Source organism: Aegilops tauschii, chromosome 5, assembly GCF_002575655.3.
Source record: "Aegilops tauschii subsp. strangulata cultivar AL8/78 chromosome 5, Aet v6.0, whole genome shotgun sequence".
Classification (NCBI taxonomy): Eukaryota; Viridiplantae; Streptophyta; class Magnoliopsida; order Poales; family Poaceae; genus Aegilops; species Aegilops tauschii.
In genome coordinates this window covers 516,676,435-516,702,429 of record NC_053039.3, presented here as the reverse complement: position 1 = coordinate 516,702,429, position 25,995 = coordinate 516,676,435, and the positions used below count along the sequence as shown (strand labels likewise).

Sequence of the window (25,995 nt, the reverse complement as noted above, 5' to 3'; positions counted from 1 at the left end):
AACAATCGCCGCGCGAGTAGAATCCACAAAACCCCTAAGCGCCTTCCTTTTGGCCGGACTGTTAAGGCCTTTAACATTCCAACACACTAACTCCAAAGTGTCGAACGACATCGGAACAAGATGCCTCCAACACCACCGGCACCAACGTGCCTACTGCGCCAAGATCGGCTCTGCCATCCCTGCCTCTTCCGAGAGGTTGAGCGGTATCGCCTTCCCGAAGATAGCCGTGATGGCCCTCAACTGCGGCTCCTGGAGTGGCGAGTCGAAGACTGTACCGAGCTGACCTAGCGCATCTTCCGAGACCGCCAGATCATCACAGTCCAGGCCCAGGGTTCTAAGCAGCACCGTTTCAGCTGCCGAGGCCTTCGTCTTCCTAGAGCTACTTGCACAAATGGACCGAGTTGTGCGGCGTGGGGTGAATGGGTCTTGGCCTGATTTGACCCCTTGCAGACCTTCAAACTCCTTGAGAAGCGGCGGGGCAACCTTTTTAAGCAACCCAGCGCAAAACTCCTTGATGTTCCCAAGCGCTGCGATTTCTTTCGCAGATAAGTTCTCCTTGCGGCGTTGTACGGTAATTGCCCCAGGAACAGCAGTATTGCCGCCATGCAACAGCTCTTGCATGCATCCATGTGGCGTGGTCATGTCGGCCCCTCAAAACCCGCACCAGACTCCTGTATATTGGGGCCCGGGTCCACCGAACCACCTGATGGGCGGTCGATCATCTCCGTTGTCGCTAGCTGCACCGCGTCCAAGACCGGTGCCCACCCCTCTGCGATTTTGTCTGGCAGCAGAACCAGTGGGGCCTCCTCCTCGGCAATAGCTAGGGATTGGGCGTTGGCGGCCCCCACCGAATCAGTTGCGGACGGGATGGCTGGATTTGAATCCCCAAAGCCGCCTCCTGGCGCGTCTTATCCCGCGCTGTCAATCACCTGTTGCGAGCTGGCATTGGTGGGAACCTGATCCCTTCTCTCCACTTGGTCAAAAGCCTGGCTATCCGGGCCCAACGGAACCTGCGATACGATGGCCACCGTAGCCTCCTGGCATGGTCGGGTCCCACTACACCTGCCCGGATCTTCTGTGGCAATCTGCACCACCGGATCTTCTGTGGCAATCTGCACCACCGGCAAGACTTGGGCTGCAGCCACTGCTCCTCCCTGGCTAGTCCCTGTCGCAGTGGCCGTGGTGACCACGGGCGCGCTCGCCGACACCTCCTTGCCACGAGCCATCGGCGGTAACCTCCACTCTGACGGCCCGATGCGTCCCAACAGAGCCTGCTTGTAGGAGCCGCCGTGCGCACCACTGCCCGGCGCCCCCCTGCGGTGATCACGTGCACCCCTCGACCACGGCAAGACGCGCCATTCTCCCCGACCCGAGATGTCCCCGGAGTTCCCCGGCAAGCCACTCTGCCCGCTACCATCGGAACTAGGAGGCCTGAACCAGCGCTCTGGACCCTCGTGCTCGCGCAATCTTCCAATGTGGATGAGCGTTTTATACTCCAGCAAAGCACGGGACGTCGGCGACCTTGCTGCCGGCCCTCCGTTCTCCTCCGGCTCCGGCACCCATAGCCGCTTGTCCGCCAGCACTTCATCAGGATCCACACACCAGGCTCGTAGCTTGAAGAGGGAGAGATCTTCGCGATTTTCTGTCTCCGGAGCCAAACTCTCCACCAGACACGACGAGCCAAGGAGCTCGGCCGCCGTCTCGGTCGTCCACGCATGAGATGGAATCCCCTCGATCATGAGGTACACTTGAGTACGCATCACTCTGGACACCGCTTGCGCCTGCTTGAGCCATGGTTTGATGAACAACTTGAAGTAGCCATACTCAACGGTGCCCGCCGCCAACGCCTTATTGCGCAGCTCCGGCGAAGCGAAAACCACCAGGAAGTCCTCGGGATGGAACTTGTGGACAGAGAACCGATGGAGGGGAATACGCAGGGCCGTCGACACTCCTTCCGCCGCCTCCCGGCACGACACTGGGGCCGAGTGCCGCCCACGTACGCCACCACCGCCAGCCTCAAACGCTGCTCAAGATCCTCCATCTCCGGCGTCCTACGGAGCACGCAGATGGCACCGGAAGCGACAGCTGCAGCCGATGCCTGCCCGAACCCCACAGGTGCGGTGTCGACCGGCACTGGCGAGGACCTCTCCGGCGGAGCGGTCTGCCTAGTCGCCCGCGACAGCCTGTTCGCGAGTCCGGCCTGCATCGGCGGCTGCGAAGCACACGCAACCTTGGCAACGGCATCCCGCCGGAGATCTTCTTCCGACCTTGGACTCCTCGGCCGCTTGCACTCCGAGGAAATGTGACCCTCCAGACCACACCGGATGCACAGCGGTGGAAAGTTGCAGTCTTCCCGGCGGTGACCCTCCCTGAAGCATGTGAAGCAAAGGCCAAACAGATCCGCCGGGATCTCTCTCCTCTCCTGGGACGACGCCGGCGAGCGCGACCGGGCTCCTCCCGCCGCCGCCTGCTTCCGAAACGCTTTCCTTTTGCGCCAAAGAGCCTTGCGGGACGGCCCGCGCCATGGCGCGGAGGAGCCCGCAGCTGGGCCATCGATAGCTCGAGCCGGCGCACCTCCAGCACCGGTGGACGCGCCCGCAGAACCAGACGAGCCTGACAGCCCCAAGCCGGAGACGATGGGCTGCAGCCTCGACGACACCGAAGCGGGGCTGGCCGGACCCGAAGCCATGGCGAAACAGCCCCCTGGGCGAGCGCAGCGGAAGGATAGCCGGGGCCCGGGTGGCCGCCGGAGAAGGGAGAGGGAGCCGGGGCCTGGGTGGCCGCCGGCGGAAGTGGAGGTGGACGCCGGGGCCAGAGTGGCCGCCGGCGGGGGGAGCGGAACTCGCTAGGGGAGGAGCTCGCTAGGGGAGGAGCAGAGGCAGTTCGTGCAATTCTTTGATCGTGAAGTTTGTTTCTTCTGCTGGATAATCAGCTTACGTCTAAGGAGTGCGCCGCCGGATAGAACACTGTGCCCATCAAGGATGACTGCGCTCGAGCAGTCCATCAAGGCCTTTCATCGCAATTGTAACGGAGCGACCCCGAGCATATTCCATATATGCAGGAGTTTGAATGGAATTGCACATGATTGTGCTCACCAGCTGTTGAACTCATTAACTGAGCCTGTCTTTGCATGCGGCAATCAAGCTGATTGGCTTTGTATGCATGCTGATAACTGTTTCTGAATTATGTCTGGTCATGATTCGACGTAAGCAATACTCAACGGCCATGCACAAAGTCCGCTGCCAAACTGTCAACGACCAAGCACGAAGCTCGGCCTGCAGCAGTGTAGGTTACCAAAGATGAGGAACACCACCGTGCAGTACTGCGCTAGTCACCAACTCCTCCCCCCTCAGTTATGGCGAGGTGTCTTGACGTGCCGTCGGCCAGCTGACACCGCAGGAGTCGCCCAAGGAGAAGTAGTAGGTGCCAGCGGGCTTGGGGGGAAACGAGGAAGAAGCTCGCCTGCTCGGTTTTGACAGAGAAAATACTTGGGACAAATACTACAGTTTTATGTGGAGGCCAAATAGCTCAAAGTAATTAAAACCAGATAATGCTACCATATGCTAGTACGAGCCATATCGCTGAGGAAACATTTTTCATTGAAAATTCTCCAGCTGCAGGAGATTGATGTAATACGCCCAGCATGCAAACAACTCTGATAGAAGACGACGCGAATTGTTGTTGTTCAACAAGTACCGACGCAAACGATGCACAAGGACGATGATGCAGACATGGTGAGGGATCGAAAGAACAGGCGGCAGGATCGGGAGGAAGTGGCCTAGGTTGGTGGCCGTTTATGCCTTCCTTTTCCTTTTTTGAGGGGATGGCCATTATGCCTTCCGTGTAAGCCCAACGGCTCCGGATGGAACAGAAAAATAACTAGGCCGTGCACCAGGGTCCGTTTCGGCCGGGTGGAAGACGACACCTACAACTTTTAATGCGACTGAGGCCCACGTTACTATGATTTATGTCGATACCTTCTGAATACAGCTGCAAATACAAACTGAAGGAGCACATCCCAACGTGTGTGGACGAATGTGATATCAGTTGCAGCTGAGACTGGGCTCAGGTTTGAATTTTCAGGCCATGAGGTCAAATATTGTCCCGCATGTTTCTCGAATACATTATGTCCCCCATGTTGTTTCCCAAGCATACACTCCCATGCATAACATACGTCATTCAAGGACACGATGTGATGGATTATTTATTGATAACATGAAGTGCACTTAGCATATCCATTAAGCTCTATCCATCAACGCAAACCTTGCAGGTGCACTTGGCAAAGAAAAAATTACTGCACCAATGTTCGCGGATCTCCTGCCCAGGGTAACCGAAACGACCCACGCATACAGACTTGCAAATACCCTTGGTACAAAACAACAGCCGATAAAACGAAGAAGTCAAACATTTCTCTGCATACACAAACATAATAGAAATTAAACCATAAGAGTGAGAGATGGATTGTAATAACAAGATCTTTACATCATTGCGTAAAAGTGATAAGTTGTGAAAAGCCTCAAGGAAATACGCAGAATATACATCGATCAAGATCATATTAGAGAAAACTCATGGTAGTATGATTTTGAAATCTTATGAAGATTTCTCAAGGCTCTTCGTTTGAAATAACATATGCCCTAGGAAATCTAGTTAAAAAAAGGGAGAGAACACACCTGCAGATGTAGTGCTTCCGAACAACACAAGCATCACCAAAAAACAAGCGGCGGCAGACCTTCCGTCCATTCTTGAATTACGCGCTCCAACCACAGCCAAAGGGTCAATCAAGCCTTTAAAAAGTGTCAAAAGGATATGGAATGGCGTGAAATGATGTTCCATATATAGACTTCTAGACCCCAATGACTTATATCACATTTAATGTGTTTTTTGCTCCTCCCTCCGTTCGTAAATAAAAGTTTTTGGAGTTTTCAGTAAAGACTACATACGGATGTATATAGACATATTTTAGAGTGTGGATTCAGTCATTTTGATCCATATGTAGTCCACATTCGAATCTTTACAATTTTGTCTAGAAGTATATATATATATATATATATATATATATATATATATATATATATATATATATATATATATATATATATATATATATATATATGGCACATTAATACACATTTAGCTACAAGTTCTACAATGACCTGTATCACATTTAATGTGTTTTGTCCTACTCCCTCCGTTCTAGTAAGGGACTGCATACAGCGCAAAATGAGTGAATCTACACTCTAAAATATGTCCATATACATTCGTATACACTAGTAGAAAACAGGGCTTTCGTTCGGGCCTGGCCATCCCATTAGTCCCGGTTCTGCACGAACCGGGACCCATGGGGTGCATTAGTACCGGTTCGTGAGCCCGGGGGGCCGGCCGGGGCCTCGTGGGCATTGGTCCCGTTTCGTATGGACCCATTTGTCCCTGTTCTAGGCACGAACCGGGACCAATGGGCCTCTCTCCAGGCCCACACACATTGGTCCCGGTTCGTGGCTAGAACCGGGACAGAAGGTGGAGCTTTAGTCCCGGTTATAGCCACGAACCGGGACAAATGAGTTGCCTATATATACCCCATCGCCACGGCAGAGCACTCCACAGTGCTCTGTTTTTTCTGGCCAGCGAGGGGAGGGCATTTGGGTGCTCTAGCTCACCTCCTATGCACATGAGGTGTTCGATGAAATGTGTGAGCCACACTAGTTAATCTTTCTCCTCTCGAAACTCGACCTCCGATCTCCATTTTCCCCGAGATTTGTCTAGGTTTAGCGGTCCGTCACGTCCCGTCCCTGTGTTCACCGCCGTCGATCGCCCGCGCCGATCTCGTCGCCGGCACGACCGTGGTGAGCCTCTTGTTCTTATCTTCTTTCCGAAAGAAAAAAATTCTTACTTCAGATAGATACTTGTCTAATTTTCTTACTTTTATTATTCCTTGTTATTATATAGTGCGATGGTTTTGGTATCCGCCCCCATCGGCCCTCGTCCTGTCTATGATTCGGATGTGGTATATATTATATTTTTATAACTATTTGGTTCATTTATTGTTTATGACAATTATGCCGACCAACGTGACATAGATTTTATTTATCTAGGAGGTGGTTGAACCGGAAATTCCAACGGATCCTATTGTCAAGAGGTTAAATTTAGTTGAAGAAGAAAACAATTATTTGAAGGAAAAAATAAAAAAAATTGAGGAGGAGAAGATGATATTGGAGTTGCATGTTGTGAATGTCGTCGATGATCACAAGATCAAGATGGATGCAATGCAATTGAAGATTAGAAAGGTTAGAAAATATGCCATTGATACCGGGGCTTGGTATCATTATGCAGTTGGATCAATTGTTACCTTGGTTGCGATTATGATTGCATTTGTTGTTGCATTGAAATGTTTTACATAATTTCAATGTATGGTTTAATTAGATGAAATAATGATACCATGCCAACTTTCAACCTTTTCAGAGTCCATTTGAAATGCTTTTCAATTTTAGGGTCTTATAGCTCAAAATAATCAGTAAATGCATGAAAAATAACAAATAAAGTCAGAAAGGGTTGGAAATTGATGATGTGGCTTTGAATGGTGCATTTTGAACACAGAAAAAGTCTGGATTTCAAATATGTTCAAAAAAATGAAATCCCTTTTTAACAGACGAGTTTCTGTATGAAACCCTGATACTTCGAAAGAGATTGTCCGTTTTGTACACGAAGTGCATCCAGTTTTTGCCGTAACCCTCTCTACTTTCTTGCACATGCTATGTGGATGAAATGATGATACCATGCCAACTTTCAACCTTTTCAGAGTTCATTTGAAATGCTTTTCAATTTCAGGGTCTTATAGCTCAAAATAATCAGTAAATGCATGAAAAATAACAAATGAAGTCAGAAAGGGTTGGAAATTGATGATGTGGCTTTGAATGGTGCATTTTGAACACAAAAAAAGTCTGGAGTTCAAATAAGTTCAAAAAATGAAATGCCTTTGTAACAGACGAGTTTCCGTATGAAACCCTGATACTTCGAAAGAGATTGTCCGTTTTGTACACGAAGTGCATCCAGTTTTTGCCGTAACCCTCTCTACTCTCTTGCACATGCTATGTGGATGAAATGATGATACCATGCCAACTTTCAACCTTTTCAGAGTTCATTTGAAATGCTTTTCAATTTCAGGGTCTTATAGCTCAAAATAATCAGTAAGTGCATGAAAAATAACAAATGAAGTCAGAAAGGGTTGGAAATTGATGATGTGGCTTCGAATGGTGCATTTTGAACACAGAAAATGTATGGAGTTCGAATAAGTTCAAAAAAATGAAATCCCTTTGTAACAGACGAGTTTTCGTATGAAACCCTGATACTTCGAAAGAGATTGTCCGTTTTGTACACGAAGTGTATCCAGTTTTTGCTGTAACCCTCTCTACTTTCTTGCACATGCTATGTGATGAAATGTTGATACCATGCCAACTTTCAACCTTTTCAGAGTTCATTTGAAATGCTTTTCAATTTCAGGGTCTTATAGCTCAAAATAATCAGTAAATGCATGAAAAATAACAAATGAAGTTAGAAAGGGTTGGAAAGTGATGATGTGGCTTTGAATGGTGCATTTTGAACAAAATAAAATAAGACCAATAAGTATTTTGTTGTAAGTAGAAACAAAACAAAATAAATAAAGAAAAAAAGAAAACAAAAAAACTGGGAAAAAAAATAATTCTTGCACATGCTATGTGGGTGAAATGATGATACCATGCCAACTTTCAACCATACTAAAATTATCAAAGTATTTTCTGTTCAAAATCATTAAAAGCAAAAAGAACTTTCATAAAGAACTTTTTTTGTTAGAAAGTTTAATAGCAAAAAGAATTATCATAAAATAAAATAAATAAGTAATTAGAAACAAAATAAAATAAAACAAATAAGTATTTTGTTGTAAGTAGAAACAAAACAAAATAAATAAAGCAAAAAAGAAAACAAAAAAACTAGGAAAGAAATAAAAAATTACAGGGCCACCACGGCCTGAATACGACTAGAAACCCATCCATGGGCCAGGATTCAGGCCAGCAGAAGGCCCAGTAGGCCCATAGGCATAGCAGTGTTAGATTTGTCCCATAGGCCTGCAATTCAGAGGAGTTCGAAAGGGAAGAGGCAACCGAGCTTATAAACAGGTGTCGAATGCTCTCAACTAGCGAGGTGGGACTAAACTCCCACCATCACGCCGCTGTGCAAGGCCTTTGGTCCCGGTTGGTGGCACCAACCAAGACTAAAGGGGGGAATCGGTCTCGGTTTGTGGCACCAACCGGGACCAATGCCCCCCCTTTAGTCCCGGTTGGTGCCACCAACCGGGACCAAAGGCCTCTGCTTCCCGCCCTTTGGGCTGTTGAAAAGAGACCTTTGGTCCAGGTTGGTGGCACCAACCGGGACTAAAGGGGGCATTGGTCCCGGTTGGTGCCACGAACCGGTACCAATGCCCTGGGTATATAAGAAAACACTTAGCAGTTTCGACAAAATCCATCACTTCTTCTCCCCCGACGACCCTGCTCCTCCTCGCCGTCGCCGCCCGACGCCCCTGGTCCTCCTCGATCGCTGTCGCCGCCCGACGCCCCTGCTCCACCTTGCCGTCGCCGCCGCCACCGACGCCTTCAGGCTGCTCAACGTCGCCGTCGCCGCCACCACCGACGCCGTCAGGCTGCTCAACGTCGCCACCGCCGCCGCTGACGCCCTCTGCCCCGATGACGGGGTCGACCCTCGTGCCCCTGCCGGCCCCGACGCGCCGCCCACCGTGCCCCGCCGCCCCTGTGAGCACCAGCCTGCTCCCGCGCCCCTGCGCCCCTGCCCTGCCCCGCCGGCGCCGGCGCCGGCCCCTCCGCCGTGTCGCTCCGCCCTTGCGCCGTGCTATATTAGATTTTTAGATGTTTTTACATGTTTTTTAGATTATTTTAGTTTATGCTTAGTTTAGTTTTAAGATTAGGAAAATTTCAGATGTTAGTTATATTTATTTAGATGTGTAGTTAATTTAGATGTTGTAATTTGTTCATAAAAATTGTGCACTTTTGTATAGAAACTTTATTTTTTTTCATATGTACGAAAATGTAGAGTGAAAACAAAAACAAACATATAAGAAAAAACAAAGGAAAAAATGAAGAAGGAAAAGAAAACCGCCCGGCCCGGCCACCACCGGAAATAATAAGAAGTGGAAGAAGAAGAAAAAAAGAGGAGAAGAAGAAGGAATAGAGGAGTGGAAATCTATTTTTTCTTCTACTCCTCTATTCCTTCTTCTTCTCCTCTTTTTTTTCTTCTTTTTTATTGGGAATGAGGGTGTCCAGGATCGCCGAGCGGTCGAGGGTCGGGAACTAGGGCAGAGGGTCGAGGGGTCACCGAGGGGTCGAGGGTCGTCTAGGCCACCCCAAACCCTTGAAGCGTTGTCGAGGCCACCCCAAACCCTTGAAGCGTAGCCGAGGCCACCCCAAACCCTTGAAGCGTTGTCGAGGCCACCCCAAACCCTAGTGAAGCAGCGTCGAGGCCACTAATATGATTCCTTATTGTGATTAGCTAGCTAGTTCTACGTTTGCCACTAATATATCCATCTGTCATGTTTGAATAATAATTGCCATGTTGTAAATATTTGCAGAAACTATGGAGCACCCCCGAGACGAAGCAACAGAAGCGGTGTTGGGGGACATAATCGCAGAAGGAAGTTATGCCGTCTTGTCGTTTCTCAATGACACCGATGGTCTGGAAGGAGAGGGTGAAGAAGCAGGCTATGATTATGATGGCTCTAGTGACCCAATGCCGGTGCAAGGAGACCGTGATGACGGCTCCGGTGACCCAATGCCGGTGCAAGAAGGTGACCGTGATGACAGCTCCGGTGACCGAACCGAGTCCGGCCAGGTATATATATTAGTTCAACATGTGCTGACTAGCTAATTGATGCATTCATTGTTTTGGTATGTACACATATTAATTAACTCTCGTCTTTCTTCTTTTTTCTAGCCCTCCGGGTCGAGCACAACTTCGGTAAAAGAGACGAGGCCCAAAGAAAAAGTTGGGCTCGGATGAAAGGTTTGAGATCACAGCAATCGTGCGCGATGGCATGCCGATTGAACCCATCTGGACAAAGGAAGCATTTGCTGCTCAGTGCGGGGTTCTTGTTAGGGACAAGATCCCGATCAGTATCCACCAATGGTTTAAGCCTAAGAAGGAAAACCCTGAGGTGTCTTATGTCAACGATATGCAGAAAGATGGCCTTTGGACCGCGCTGAAGGCAAATTTCACCCTACCGCCGGAGGAGGATCCGGAGAAGCCAGTTAAAGAGCAATTGATCAAGTCTCATGCTCTTAAGAAGATGGCAGAACTATTCAGGAGGTGGAAGAATGAGATGAAAACATCGTTTGTCGACAAAGAAAAGACACCAGAATTCACCGGCCGGTATGAGAAGATGAGAGATCATTGGCCCGCATTTGTGGCCCACAAGACATCGGACAAGAGTAAGAAGATGTCAGCGAAAAAAAAGAAAAATGCTGCAAAGAAGAAGCTTCACCATCGCAAGGGGTCAGGTGGCTACCTCAAAGCCCGGCCGTTGTGGGCCAAGGCTGAGAATGACCTGGTTGATAAAGGGGTCGAACCAGAGACATTGAACAGGCCAGACTGTTGCCGGACTTGGTTCTTCGGGGTTGGCGGAACCTTGGACCCTGTATCAGGGAAGTGCGTTTGGACGAACGAGCAACTGAGAATACCCGTCACGAGGCTTCAGGAGTATATCGATGCAGCGTAGCAAGGGACGTTCGTTCCAGACAGAGAGAACAACGAGCTCATAATGGCCCTCGGGAATCCTCAGCACCCTGGACGGACACGAGGCATGCCAGGCTCCGTTCCGTGGAAGGCTGGGTTTCCGGACGCAGGCGGTTACAAATGCGAGGAGAGGAGGAAGAAAGTGGAGCATACTCAACTGCAGGCGCTGCATGCAAGGGTACAAGCGATAGAGGAACGAGAAGCAAATCGCAGCAAAAGACCTGCCGAAGCTTCCCCCGAAGCTACCTCGCCATCTCAGCGGAGAAGCAGCGTGGCTTCCACCGAGCTACTTTAGCAGGAGCCTGTCTTCACGGCTCCTACTAGCTACCCCGTGGATGCTATCACGGAGTCTCAACATTGCCACCTTATGACGCAATGGATGAAATTGAAAGTCAAGGCGGCTGTTGGCTCTGTTGCACCTCCTGAACCTGTCGCAACCTATCACTGCCGGCCGATTCCAGAAGGATATGCTAGGGTGATGGTGGATGAAATAATGGACGGATTTGAGGACCTCGAGCTTGACCACCCTATGGGTGAAGGGGAGACTCGGCTGGGTTCTTCTCTGAAGACTCCATGCCTATGGCGGAAGGAGCTCATCAACCTTCCGAACTGGACGCCTCCGCCTCCTCCTCCTCCTCCGGCGAGTCAGGGCACTCTGCCTCCTCCTCCAGCGAGTGATCATGGCACTCAGCCTCGGCACTCCGCCTCCTCCTCCGTCTCCTCCTCCGGCGAGTGATCAGGGCACTCAGCCTCCTCCTTCCCCGCCTCGTCAGCAAGGGCGAAAGAGACCCGCCGCCACTCCGGCTGCTCTGGTGCATCGTAGTCCTTCTCCTCCACCTCGTGAGAAAGGAAAGAATACAGCCGCAGCCGCTCCGTCTGCTCCGGCGTCTAGCAGTACAACCAGAGGCGGGAGGCAATACAGATTTAGTCCTTCTCTGAAGACTCCAGAGAAGTTACCATACGAGAGGACCCTGGAGGAAAACGCGAAGATCGTGCGAGCCGAAGTGACGAACTTCTTTGAAGGGGTGAAATCAAAGAAACATCCACCTCCGGAGGAGAAGATAGATCCAGTGAAAGCGAAGTGCACTCTGGCTGCCCTGAAGAAACCACCAAAGTATCCACCGAATGGCAACTATGAGCGCATTATGGAAAGGTCATTTATCGAAGCAGAGCGGTCGGGAAGTACTATCAGTGATCAGAGGTTAAAAGAACGACGAGCTGGGAAAAAAATTGCCCAGCTCGGAGAACAAGCGAACCAATCGTGCCCCCCGCTCAAGGTGTCTAGCGATATCGTCGCTAATGATCCGAGGATGGTGCCCGATTATACCAATCTTGGAGATTACCTGCCCGATGATGTATATTATGATTTCTTGGAGGTGGATGAACACAGATACGAGTACGGGAAGCCTCTCGTCAAAGATGAAAGATCTCTAACAACGATGATGCAAAGATTCCATGATTGGTACATGAAAACCTGCAGAGAGTCTGGGGGGAGGAATATTTTGATGCTGAGAGTTAAAGAGGAGCATGACCTTGTTGGAATTGATCTGTTGAATGTTCCTTTTGAGGAGTTCTTCCAGTTTTTCAATCAACATACCCTCGATAAATTAACGATCACTTGCTACTGTTTGTAAGTACTACTTCTGTCATTAAGTCTCTATATATAGGTTAGCTTTCATTGCATGTATTTATAATTATCCTCACTGTATTATGCAGATTGAAGATCGCTGAATTGAAGAAAAGACAAATCGGTGATATTGGGTTCATTAACACAAATCTCATAGATGCATATATGGTTGAATTTCAGGAAAAAGATACCGAGGCCAAGTTGCTACAATCGTTTGTATTAAATCAAAACAAAGCTATAATACTCTTTCCTTACAACTTCAAGTGAGTGTTACTTTCTTGTGCATATTCGGTTTCCCTTATTAGTCAAGGTTATAGTAATGTAATTGATGAGTTATGCATGCATGCGCAGGTTCCACTATATTCTCCTAGAGATTAAGCTTGAGCAGGGACTAGTAACCGTCTTAGACTCGAGACGAAAAGATCCCAAGGAGTATGCGGACATGACTGAAATGCTAGAGAGGTAAGTTAAATCGCTCATTATCGCACCATATCGGCAACTTTGTTCATTTCCTGATATCAAGTAATTGCTTTCTTTGTCTGGCAGGGTTTGGAAAAATTCACCTCAAAAACTCCGGGAATGCCGAAGAAGCTGCAATATAAACACCCGAAAGTAAGTACTATAGTACCATGTTCCGCGCATCTCCCAGTGATTCAAGCGCTAGTTTCATCAATACCATTTAGCATGCTTGCTTATCACTTTGATTGACCTCTATTTCTTGTAAAGTGGTTGTGGCAGGAAGCCGGGAATAATTACTGTGGATACTACGTTTGCGAGTCCATCTGCCACACGACCTGTGAGCGGGGCTACTCTGACAAACAATATGAAGTGCGTAAATAATAATATTCACAATTTTATTTTATCACCATCATTTGTGTTGAGTTTAATTTATTCATATATATTTATTGACCCCATTCTTCAAATTAGATATTTCGGATGCGGGATGAACTCCTACCACCACATCGTATGCGAGCAATTCAAGAGGAATTGGCAGCATTCTTTCTTGACCATATGATCGATAAAGACGGAGAATACCATGTGGACCCTGAGTTCATATATAATTAGGAGATTATATTGTAAGAGATAATTATATTATATATATGTAGCCAGTAGCGTCGGATGGATATACGAGAACCTGTTGTTCGACCAATCTCTCAGAGAAGGAGAGGTTGGTCGATATCACTTCTCTTTGTATGCATATGTTCATGACGATCTTCTGTTTCCTTCATTTGCTTACTAGCTAGCGTGTCTAGTCCTCTCTATACGTATAGTACGTACGGTCGACCAAGCACGGAGATAAGAGAGGACACTTCTCTCTATTAATTAGCTAGCTAACACGATATATGAAACACCTAAATTAACCCCCCAAAACCCCCAACCCCCCCCCCCCCCCCATTTCAAAAAAAAACCAGCCCCTGAAATGCTGACGCGTGGATGCCTATTGGTCCCGGTTGGTGGCACCAACCGGGACCAAAGGGCCTCCTGCATGGGCTCGCCGCACCAGCCACGTGGAGGCCCATCTGTTCCGGTTTGTGTAAGAACCGGGACTAAAGGCCTAGGGCATTAGTAACGACACTTTAGTCCCGGTTCAACAACCTTGACAAATGGCCCTTACGAACCGGGACAATAGGCCCTTTTTCGACTAGTGATATAGTTTGTATTAAAATATCTAAAAAGACTTTTATTAGAAACAGAGGCAGTAGGTATAAAAGGGTAACCGATGCATCATATCTTGAAGAATATCATATACATTAACTATATGTAGTGCCGACCCTGGGCCATGGCAGCGAGTGCGACGGCCTAGGCGCCCAGCCCGAGCAGGGGCCCATACCCTATGCATGTCTACTGTATATATTTTTGAAGAAAAAAATAGTACGCATAAGAAGCAGCCCAGCCCATAAAGGAGCGAGCCGTCACGCACGAACAAGTCAAACAATCCCTGAATCCTTTCCTTAACTCTCTCCGAGGAACACGCTGCCAACTCATCGTCTCCCTCCCGTTCTCATCATCTTCCTCTTCCCCAAATCCAATTATTACCCCAAGTTCCTAAGAGGCCAACACCCCAAATATACAAGCTAATCAATGAAATATCGCTTAGATCATAATACTCCAGTGGATATCTTTGCATCTTAGAAATACCCACAAGGGCCCCGGCGAATAGAGCCACATAGGCGAGCCGGCTAGCGGAGACACTCCATGTGCCTTGACAGGAACATGGAGAGCAGCAGCCCGCGGCCTTGCCATCCATTGTTAGGGCCGTGGTCAAGATCCGACTGTCTGAGGCAAGCAGTTCCTTGTAATTTTTTGCATCTCAACTTTCCCCCTTGTCTATTTTCTGTAATTATCAATTGGTGTAAGGATGTTTGACTTGCTTGATTCCTTGTTGTACGACATTGCACTCAGATAGATTTTGCTGTTGTGGCATTGCTTGAATTTGAATAGCTGGAGCAGCATGGGATTTCTTCTAATTTAATCCAAGAGACCAAGACCAAGATTCAAGAATTCAGGTGTTTTCTCTCCATTTATTTTGTAACCATGTTGCCAAAAAAATCATTTATCTGATTGTGAGAAAAGAAAAAAAAAAGTAACTTGTAGATAAATTCATTGGATCGCAAAAGGGTGTTATGGATAAATTTGTTTTTACAAAAGGCCACCGCAGAGAATATAGAGGTATTAGTTGTTCTAGTGTTGAAGAACAACAATCTGATTTTGTCATTGAGGATTGTACAAATTTGGGTGGTCACGAGAATGTTGGGGAATGTTGCAAGGAAAACAAAAAAATTCTACGCACACGCAAGATCTATCCATAGAGATGCATAGCTACGAGAGGGGGAGAGCATCTGCATACCCTTGTAGATCGCTAAGGGGAAGTGTTTAACGAAGCGGTTGATGTAGTCGTACACCTTCACGATCCGTCCCGATCAAGTACCGAACTTACGTCACCTCCACGTTCAGCAGACGTTTGGCCCGATGACGTCCTCGCCTTCTCGATCCAGCAAGAGAGGCGAAGTAGTAGATGAGTTCCGGCAGCACGACGACGTGGTGACGGAGGTGGTGAAACTATTTGCAGGGCTTCGCCAAGCACAACAAACGTGGATGGAGCAGGAACTAGAACTAGAGGGAGAGGGGGCGCCGCACACGGCTTGGGGATCATGGTGTGTGTTGCCCCTCTCCCTCTACTAATATATATATATAGGTGGGGGGAGGCCGAGGAAGCCCTAGGGGTGCCCCCAAGGGGGCCGGCGGCCGTCCTAGGATCCTGCCCTAGGTGCCCCCCTTTTCGTTCCTATGGCGCAGGGGAGAAGGCAGGAGGGGAGGCGCCCCCTTTCCTTTTTCTCACATGGAAGAGAAGGTAAGAGGGGGCTAGCCCTCTCCCCTTCCTTCCCTAAGGCCGGCACCTATGAGGTGGGGCGCGACAACCCCTTGTGGGCTGGTGTGCTCCCCTCTTTTGGCCCGTTAAGCCCAATAACTCCGCGCAGCCTCCCGGAACCCCTTCCGATGATCCGATAAATACCCAGTGCATTTCGAGACCTTTCCGGAGACCAAATAGTATCGTCCTATATAACAATCACTACTAGGGAAAACCCTAGTAGTAGCGCGGGTTTAGTGCCCACACTACTAGGAAAAGGCCTGCTAGTGGCGCACCTGTTTTGGCCATTAATGGCGCACTACAGGTGCGCCACTAGCATCACGCCACTAGTAATTAATACTAATGGCGCACCAGGGGTGCGCCATTAGTATACCAGATACTAATGGCGCACCGGGTAGTGCGCCATTTGTATATCACACGGTGTGCCATTAGTATATCACACGGTGCGCCATTAGTATGCCTCCCAGGGGGCCATATTTACCTTGTGCTCTGGCTTACTAATGGCGCACCACATAGAAGTGCGCCATTACTAATAATTTTTTTTCATTTTTTTTCTTAATCTCGGGTCACTATGTCTTAATCTCAGGTCAATATGCTTAATCTCAAGTCAAATCGCACTCCGTGGTCAAACTTCCTGAAAGGTCACCCATCCTCACACTACTCCAGCCCAAGCACGCTTAACTTCAGAGTTCTATCCAACCCCAGCACCAGCTCACTTAACAGGCACTTGTTGATATATCTATCAATCCTATTAAACCTTGTTGATGTCTAGGACTTTGTTCATGTTCATGAGTGTGTTGAAATTTTGAAAAAATAGTTCATATTACGTATCATATTTTGAACAAGAAAAAAAATTCAAAACTATTTTTTTTTCTGTTACTAGTGGCGCACCTGGCAAATGGTGCGCCACTACTAAGTTTGAAATTTTTTCGATTTTTTTTTGCCTCCAGATCTTAAAAGCATCGTAACTTTTTTTTATGTTAGGTTTTTGGGGATTTTAAAAATGTTCAACGGGGTTCCCCCGGTTGAATTCAGATGTAACTTTTCGAGTAGATGATTTTTCATATAAAAAATTTTTTAGTCCGAGTTCGTATGCAAAAGTTATGCCCATTTTACAAATTCCAGAGAGATTTTGCAAATAAAGTCGAAATTCATATTTGTAAATTTTCCCAATAAGTAGACCACATATCACATGCGAAACTTATTTTCTTTTATTTTTTTGACATTTCTGTCATTTTCTTTTATTTTTTCTAAAACTGAAAAGGCGGTCCGGGGGGTGCATTCGGTGGAATTTTTGGTCAAAGTTAGTAATGGCGCAGCGTGGGTGTGGTGCGCCATTACTAACTTTGAAAAAAAATTTGTTAGTAGTGGCGCACCGAGGGTGTGGTGCGCCATTACTAGTTAAAACTAGTAATGGCGCACCACACCCATTACTAACTTTGAAAAAAAATTAAAAAAAATTTGTTAGTAGTGGCGCACCGAGGGTGTGGTGCGCCATTACTAGTTTAACTAGTAATGGCGCACTATCCCCTGGTGCGCCATTACTAGTTTTGAAAAAAAAAATTGTTCGTAGTGGCGCACCGTGGGTGTGGTGCGCCATTAGTGATATGGACACTAATGGCGCACCTGCACCTGGTGCGCCACTGCTATGCGCACCAAATGTGGTGCGCCATTGATGTCCATATTATCTATAGCCCTTTTTCTAGTAGTGCCACTAGTAGCGCGGGTAACTGCGCTACTAATAAGGTGCTACAGCTATTACTTAGCAGTAGCGCGTACGACGTGCGCTACTGCTAAGACTCATTGCCGCAGCATTTGTTCTATAACGCACTGCTGCTAATCTAGCTAGTAGCAGCGTTTTTCCTGTCCATCGCTACTAGTATTCTTTTTTATTTTTTTATTTTGAGTGTATTTATACGCCGTTATTCAAATTTTGGTACAATACCAATTATGAGGTTTATATCATTATGTCCATAACAGTGTGTCAAATAAATGTGGATTAGGTTCAAGTGGAGGCAATATATGGTGCATGTCAAAAGTATACTACTAATTCAAACTCGATCTAGTTTGGACTAGTAGTACTTTCGATGTGCGCCACAGGTTGCCTCCACTTGAATCTAATCCGCCAGCACAAGCTATGTAATCATCATCATAGTCATTACCACCAACAGTAGTTATTTAATCATCATAGTCATAGTGTAGCACATCATCATCTTCAAACTCATTCTAGCTAGCTAATCACCACCAACACTAGCTGCGGTAGCTATCTAATCACCACCAACACTAGCTAATTATAATCATCATAGTCATTACCACCAACACTAGCTATGTAATCATCATAGTCATAGTCTAGCACATCATCATCTTCAAACTCATTTCTAGCTAGCTAATTAATCACTCCTGCTGCTCTCTTTCAGGTAAAATAACATAAAACATGTGTAGCACTCCTGCTTCATCAAGTTGGAGCATGCAGATGAACCTGTCTCCTAATCGTGGGCTGCGCTTCTGATTGCTGCCCCCTAGTACTTCTCTGCGATCGTTCACAATTTTGCTCCAGTCTTTAATTATTAAGCATTCCTCGCTATTAGAAATCCTGTATGCACTAAAGTGCATTCTAGGATATCTTGGCCATGAGCTAACAATTCTCATGCGACCTTTAGTTTCCATCCAATGAGGCACAACATTCATCGGGAGTCCCTGTTGAAGAACATCGTATAGTAACATACTTATCAATGAAGTTTAGCTTAAAAATTAATGTATGCAAAAGATGCACTGAGGACAAATAGTAAAAATCTTACCATCTTTCCTAAATAGATGTGACCGTAGTTAAGTACGAACACTATTGGTCGCACGTTTTGAGTACTAAGATTTTCAAGTCCAAAAAAATAATTTGTCTTGACAGTATGAAGATCCTCAAGCCATGAAACATAATGACTTATCTCCTCGCAGTTTAGTTCAGCCCCGGGACAGTAGTAGGTCCTGTCTACCAAGTGCCGGACATGTTTGCTTGATTGGAAATAAGTTGTCAATAGAAATTAGTTGTCAACTATTTTTGCATAAGCAATATCAAAGAAATAAATATGGTAGAGAAACTCACATAATGGTATAACTGGAGGCGTCTGCACATCGACCCAGATGTCGATACTACCTTCAATATCATCTTCCGGACGAATATTAAAGGTGATAACCATATCAGGCTCAAATGCATAAGTCCTGCATAGTGCTTGCCAAGTTTTGCATCCAAAATAGGTGTAGGTGTCTGCGTTGTATAATTTTGCGTGGAAAATACAACCATGCTCGGTCTTCAAGTAAACTCTCTTTACCATCATAGTAGTTTTCATAGGACTGAAACCTATCTTATCCAAGACAAAAACTCTTGCATGGCAGGGGATACGCTAGTAGAATAGTAAAAATAAATAAATTATAAGTTGAAGCAAATGAAGCAGATGTCATGCTTAATTACGAAAAAAGACTTGTCGTTGTGACTTACTGTATCCACTTCGAAGTTCTCGTCCAGCTTGATGCTGAAGCGCCTATCATCATCTAGGAAGATTCTTTCGCACAGGCCGCGCTCGTCTTCGCAGTATTTGCAAATACCGAAAACCTTTTCGTCGTCAGTCATTTCCTAGGTTCATAGTTGAAACATTAATTGAAAATCGATCGAAGACAACTACCAGGATACTCAACACACAAATCCGGGGCACTCGATATTTCCTACATATCTGGCACAAGTCATGCAAAAATTCACGGAAAAATCCGGCATGACCTTTGCTAAAATAGGACATATCGAGCGCCTGAAATTTGCCGGAACGGAATGAATCTACACTCCGGAAAAACATAGGACGCTCGGAGGTGTAACCTACAAACATGACCGGCCACTTGGGAAAGCACATATCCGATTTGAGCAACACACGATATACATTTCAAAATATCTTATAGGACTCATATTGACATGAGCATTAATAAGCAAAACTAAATCATAAAATAAATAAGTATTCAAATTAGCATGCATTCAATAAGCAAAAGTAAATCATCTCTTGCGTCCGTACATCGTCGAATATTATCACTAATACATCCCGAATAGTATCATACATATAACATCACTAATACAACTAAAACCCTAGCGAACGACGGGTATCGGCGCGGGCGGTGGACACCCAAAGAGAAGGAACCATCACCGGATCATAGCTCCAGTGAGATCCCTGGAGAACCTGCCAGGTATTGGAGAACATGTGCTCCAGCGCAAACAAGTAGCGACGGATGTGCGCGTCCTCCTCGCTGACAGGGTGACGTACCACCTCCGCGGGGTCCTTAAGCCTCTCGACCGTCACTGGCCCACGCGACCGCCACCAAAGAAGGTTCGGGTCAACGACGGGCTGACTCCTCACCAAGCTGCGCCCCCCGGTAGGTAGCGCCTCCCAGTACCAGCCCGGCGGAGCCCAGTCCTGGACATGGCCCATCTGGTCAAGCAGGCGTCCTCCACCGAGTCAACGACGAGGATGCGGGATAGGCATCGTCGACTTTGATGCGGGAAAAATTGCTTTAACTAAAAAAATAACAACAAATGTGACATCTTCAACTAGTTCTATTAATTCAACTAGTTCTTACTAAAAATAAACTTAATATAAATAAAAATAAACTAGTACCTAATTAGTACCTAGTTCTTACTAACTAATTTGTACCTAGGAACTACTGCCCTAATTACCATCTAATTTGATGAACCTAGGGTGTGGAAAGTGGTAGCGGATATTCCAATTATCCAACTTAAAAGTGAAATAAGTGGTCAAATTTTACTCGCTTTATGATTCACCTTAGAAATTTGATTCGTTTCCACTCTTACATGAACCCTAACTAATTTGAGCCGCATCCGCATCCGATTCGTTTCCACACCCTTACATGAACCCTAACTAATTTGATGCAACTAAAATTTGAAGAACCCTAGGCAGGGGTAGGGGAGAGGGAGGAGCAGGCGTGCTCACCTCGGGTGCCTGCGGCGAGGAAGGGGCAGGCGGCGTCGAGCTCGGGGTCGGGGCTCGGGAGCGCGGCGGAGGGCGGCGTCGAGGTCGGGGTCGAGGCGGTGTCCGGGACGGCGTCAAGGTCGGGGTTGGGGGCGGCATAGAATCCGGCGTCGGGGGCGGCGTCGAGGATGTGCGGAGAGCGCGCGGCGGCCGACGGGCGACGGCGGCGGCAAGAGCGGAGGAGTTGGATTTGGGGGAAGTGGCCGCGGGGAAGGACGAACCCCGTGGTTAAGTCAGAAGTAGCAGTAGCGCGTTCCAGAAAGCGCGCTACTGATAAGTTAGCTACAACGCGTTCTTCGATACGCGCTACTGCTACTCCTTTCTCTTTTTTCCCCTTTTTCATTTATTTTTCTTTACAATTTATTTTTTTCCTTTCACCATCTTCTATTTCTTTCATTTTCATTTACTTTTCTATTTGCTTTTCATTTAATTTTACATCCTTTAGCAGTAGCGCGTTTCAGCGTGAACGTGTTGCTACAAAGCAAGTAGCCATAGCGTGGTTCTATAAAGATCGCTACTACTATGTGTAGCCTATCGGCTAAGCCGTGAGAATTTTAGTAGTAGTGAGTTTAGAATCAGGCGCGCTACTGCTAGGACGTTATCTGTAGCGCGGTTTGCACAAGCGCGCTACTGCTACTTAGCACAAGCGTGCGTTTTTGACCCGCGCTACTGCTAAAGTTCTGTGTATAAGGTTTTCCCTAGTAGTGAATCTTTACCTCCGGACCATTCCGGAGCTCCTCGTCATCTCCATGATCTCATCCAGGACTCCGAACAACATTTGGTCACCAATTCACATAACTCATATAATACTTTATCATCAACCAACGTTAAGCGTGCGGACCCTACGGGTTCGAGAATGATGTAGACATGGCCGAGATGCTTCTTCGGTCAATAACCAATAACGGGACCTGGATGCCCATATTGGTTCCTACATATTCTACGAAGATCTTTATCGGTCGAACCTTTATGACAACATATGTAGTTCCCTTTGTCTGTCAGTATGTTACTTGCCCGAGATTCGATCGTCGGTATCTCCATACCTAGTTCAATCTCGTTACCAGCAAGTATCTTTACTCGTCATCTTGTAACTAACTCCTTAGTCACTTTGCTTGCAAGCTTATTGTGATGTTGTATTACCGAGAGGGCCCAGAGATACCTCTTCGTCATACAGAGTGAAAAATCCCAATCTCGGTCCATGCCAACTCAACAGACACCTTCAGAGATACCTGTAGAGCATCTTTATGATCACCCAGTTATGTTTTGTTGTTTGATAGCACACAAGGTATTCCTTCGGTATTCGGTAGTTGCATGATCTCATGGTCGAAGGAATATGTATTTGACATTAAGAAAGCAGTAGCAACAAACTGAATGATCATATGCTAAGCTAACTGATGGGTCTTGCCCATCACATAATTCTCCTAATGATGTGATCCCGTTATCAAGTGACAACACATGTCTATAGTTAGGAAACCTTAACCATCTTTTGATCAACAAGCTAGTCTAGTAGAGGCATACTAGGGACACGGTATTTGTTTATGTATCCACACATGTATTTAAGTTTCCGGTCAATACAATTCTAGCATGAATAATAAACCTTTATCATGAATAAGGAAATATAATACTAACCACTTTATTATTGCCTCTAGGGCATATTTCCAATAGTCTCCACTTGCACTAGAGTCAATAATCTAGTCCACATCGCCATGTGATTAACACCCAATGAGTTCTAAGGTGTGATCATGTTTTGCTTGTGAGAGAGGTTTTAGTCAACGGGTCTGCCACATTCAGATCCGTATGCACTTTGGAAATTTCTATGTTTACAATGCTCTGCATGGAGCTACTCTAGCTAATTGCTCCCAGATTCAATACGTATCCCGATTGAGACTTAGAGTCATTCGGATCGGTGTCAAAGCTTGCATCGACGAAACCATTTACGACGAACTCTTTATCACCTCCATAACCGACAAACATTTCCTTAGTCCTCTTTAGGTACCTAAGGATAATTTTGACCGCTGTCTAGTGATCCACTCCTGAATTAATTTGGTACTTCCGTGCCAAACTTATGGCAAGGCACACATCAGGTCTGGTACACATCATGACATACATAATAGAACCTATGGCTAATGCATAGGGAATGCCTTGATTTTATCTCTAACTTCTACCGTGGTCGACTTTGACTCAATTTCACACCTTGCAACACAGGCAAGAACCTTTTATTTGACTGGTCCATTTTGAACTTCTTTAGAACTTCGTAAAGGTATGTGCTTTGTGAAACTCTTATCAAGCATCTTGATCTATCCCTATAGATCTTGATGCCCAATATATAAGCAACTTCACCGAGGTCTTTCACTGGAAAATTCTTATTCAAGTATCCTTTTATGCTATCCAGAAATTCTATATCATTTCCAATCAGTAATATGTCATCCGCATATAACACCCGAAATGTTACAGAGGTCCCACTCACTTTCTTGTAAATACAGGCTTCTCCGTAAGTCTGTATGAAACCATATGCGTTGATCACATCATCAAAGCATATATTCCAACTCCGAGATGCTTGCACCAGTCTATAAATGGATCGCTGGAGCTTGCACACTTTGTTAGCACCTTTAGGATCGACAAAACCTTCTGGTTGCATCATAGACAACTCTTCCTTAAGAAACCCGTTAAGGAATGCAGTTTTGACATCCATTTGCCAGATTACATAATCATAAAATGCGGCAATTGCTAACATGATTTGGCAGACTTAAGCATCGCTACGGGTGAGAAAGTCTCATCATAGTCAATCCCTTGAACTTCTCGAAAACCTTTCGCGACAAGTCAAGCTTTGTAGACATTGATATTATCATCAGCGTCCGTCTTCTTCTGGAAGATCCATTTATTCTCAATGGCTTGCCGATCATCGGGGAAGTCCACCAAAGTCCATACTTTGTTCTCATACATGGATCCTATCTCAGATTTCAAGGCCTCAAGCCATTTGTCAGAATCTGGGCTCATCATAGCTTCTTCATAGTTCGACGGTTCACCATTGTCTAACAACATGACTTCCAGGATAGGATTAGCGTACCACTCTGGTGCGGTACGTGTTCTGGTTGACCTATGAGGCTCAGTAGTAACTTGATCTGAATTTTCATGATCATCATCATTAGCTTCCACTCTAGTTGGTGTAGGCATCACGGGAATTGTTTTCTATGATGTACTACTTTCCAATTCGAGATAAGCTACAACTACCTCAATGAGTTATACTTTCCCCCCACTCACTTCTTTTGAGAGAAACTCCTTCTCTAGAAATGACCCATTCTTAGCAACAAAGATCTTGCCTTCGGATCTGTGGTAGAAGGTGTGCCCAATAGTTTCTTTAGGGTATCCTATGAAGACGCACTTCTCCAATTTGGGTTCGAGCTTATCAGGCTGTAGCCTTTTGACATAAGCATCACATCCCTATACTTTAAGAAACGACAGCTTAGGTTTCTTGCCAAACCATAGTTCAGACGGTGTCGTCTCAACAGATTTAGACGGTGCCCTATTTAATGTGAATGTTGTTGTCTCTAATGCATAACCCCAAAATGATAAAGGCAAATCGGTAAGAGACATCATAGAACGCACCATATATATAATAAAGTACGGTTACGACATTCGGACACACCATTACGTTGTGGTGTTCTAGGTGGCATGAGTTGTGACACAATTCCACATTGTTTTAAATGAAGGCCATACTCGTAACTCAAATATTTGCCTCCCCGATCAGATCGTAGAAACTTTATTTTCTTGCTACAATGGTTCTCCACTTCACTCTAAAATTCTTTGAACTTTTCAAAAGTTTTAGACTTGTGTTTCATCAAGTAGATATACCCATACCTACTTAAATCATCAGTGAAGGTTAGAAAGTAACGATACCCGCCGCGTGCCTCAACACTCATCGGACCGCATACATCGATATGTATTATTTCCAATAAGTCATTAGCTCGCTCCATTGTTCCGAAGAACAGAGTTTTAGTCATCTTACCCATGAGGCATGGTTCGCAAGTATCAAATGATTCATAATCAAGTGATTCCAAAAGTCCATCCGCATGGAGTTTCTTCATGCGATTTACACCAGTATGACCTAAATGGCAATGCCACAAGTATGTTGCACTATCATTTTCAACTTTGCATCTTTTGGCATCAATATTATGAATATGTGTATCACTACGATCGAGATTCAAAAAGAACAGACCATTCAACAAGGGTGCATGACCATAAAATATATTACAAATATAAATAGAACAACCATTATTCTCTGACTTAAATGAATAACCGTCTTGCAATAAACACGATCCAGATATATTGTTCATGCTCAACACCTACACCAAATAACAATTATGGAGGTCTAAAACTAATCCCGAAGGTAGATGTAGAGGTAGCGTGCCGACAGCGATCACATCGACCTTGGAACCATTCCTGACACGCATCGTCACCTCGTCCTAAGCCAATCTTTTTTTATTCCGTAGCTCCTGTTTCGAGTTACAAATATGAGAAACCGAACCAGTATCAAATACCCAGGCGCTGCTATGAGCATTAGTAAGGTACACATCAATAACATGTATATACAATATACCTTTGTTCACTTTGCCATCCTTCTTATCTGCCAAGTATTTGGGTCAGTTCCGTTTCCTGTGAACATTTCCTTTGTAGTAGAAGCACTCAGTTTCAAGCTTGGGTCCATCTTTGGGCTTCTTCACGGGAGCGGCAACTTGCTTGCCATTCTTCGTGAAGTTCCCTTTCTTTCCCTTGCCCTTTTTATTTAAAGTAGTGGTCTTGTTAACCAACAACACTTGATGCTCCTTCTTGATTTCTACCTCCACCGATTTGAGCATCGCGAAGAGCTCGGGAATCGTTTTCGTCATCGCTTCCATATTATAGTTCATCACGAAGCCCTTTTAGCTTGGTGGCAGTGATTGAAGAACTGTGTCCATAACACTCTCAACTGGAAGATCAATTCCTAGCTGAGTTAAGAGGTTATGATACCCAGACAATTTGAGTACGTGTTCACTGACAGAACTGTTCTCCTCCATCTTACAATTATAGAACTTGTTGGAGACGTCATATCTCTTAACCCGGGCATTTGCTTGAAATATCAACTTTAGTTCTTGGAACATCTCATATGCTCTGTGGCGTTCGAAACGTCTTTGAAGTCCCGGTTCTAGGCCGTAAAGCATGGCACACTGAACTAT

At 46.0% G+C, this 25,995-nt stretch overlaps 1 long non-coding RNA gene across 1 annotated transcript; it reads right to left on the bottom strand.

Moving 5' to 3' along the window:
* Positions 1–4,038: 4,038 nt before the first annotated feature.
* LOC120964122 (uncharacterized) lies at positions 4,039–4,840 on the bottom strand. Its single transcript, XR_005755776.3, has 2 exons — positions 4,671–4,840; positions 4,039–4,412 (listed from the first exon to the last, which is right to left on the bottom strand). It is a non-coding gene; the product is annotated as an uncharacterized lncRNA (long non-coding RNA).
* Between the last annotated feature and the right edge of the window lie 21,155 nt (positions 4,841–25,995).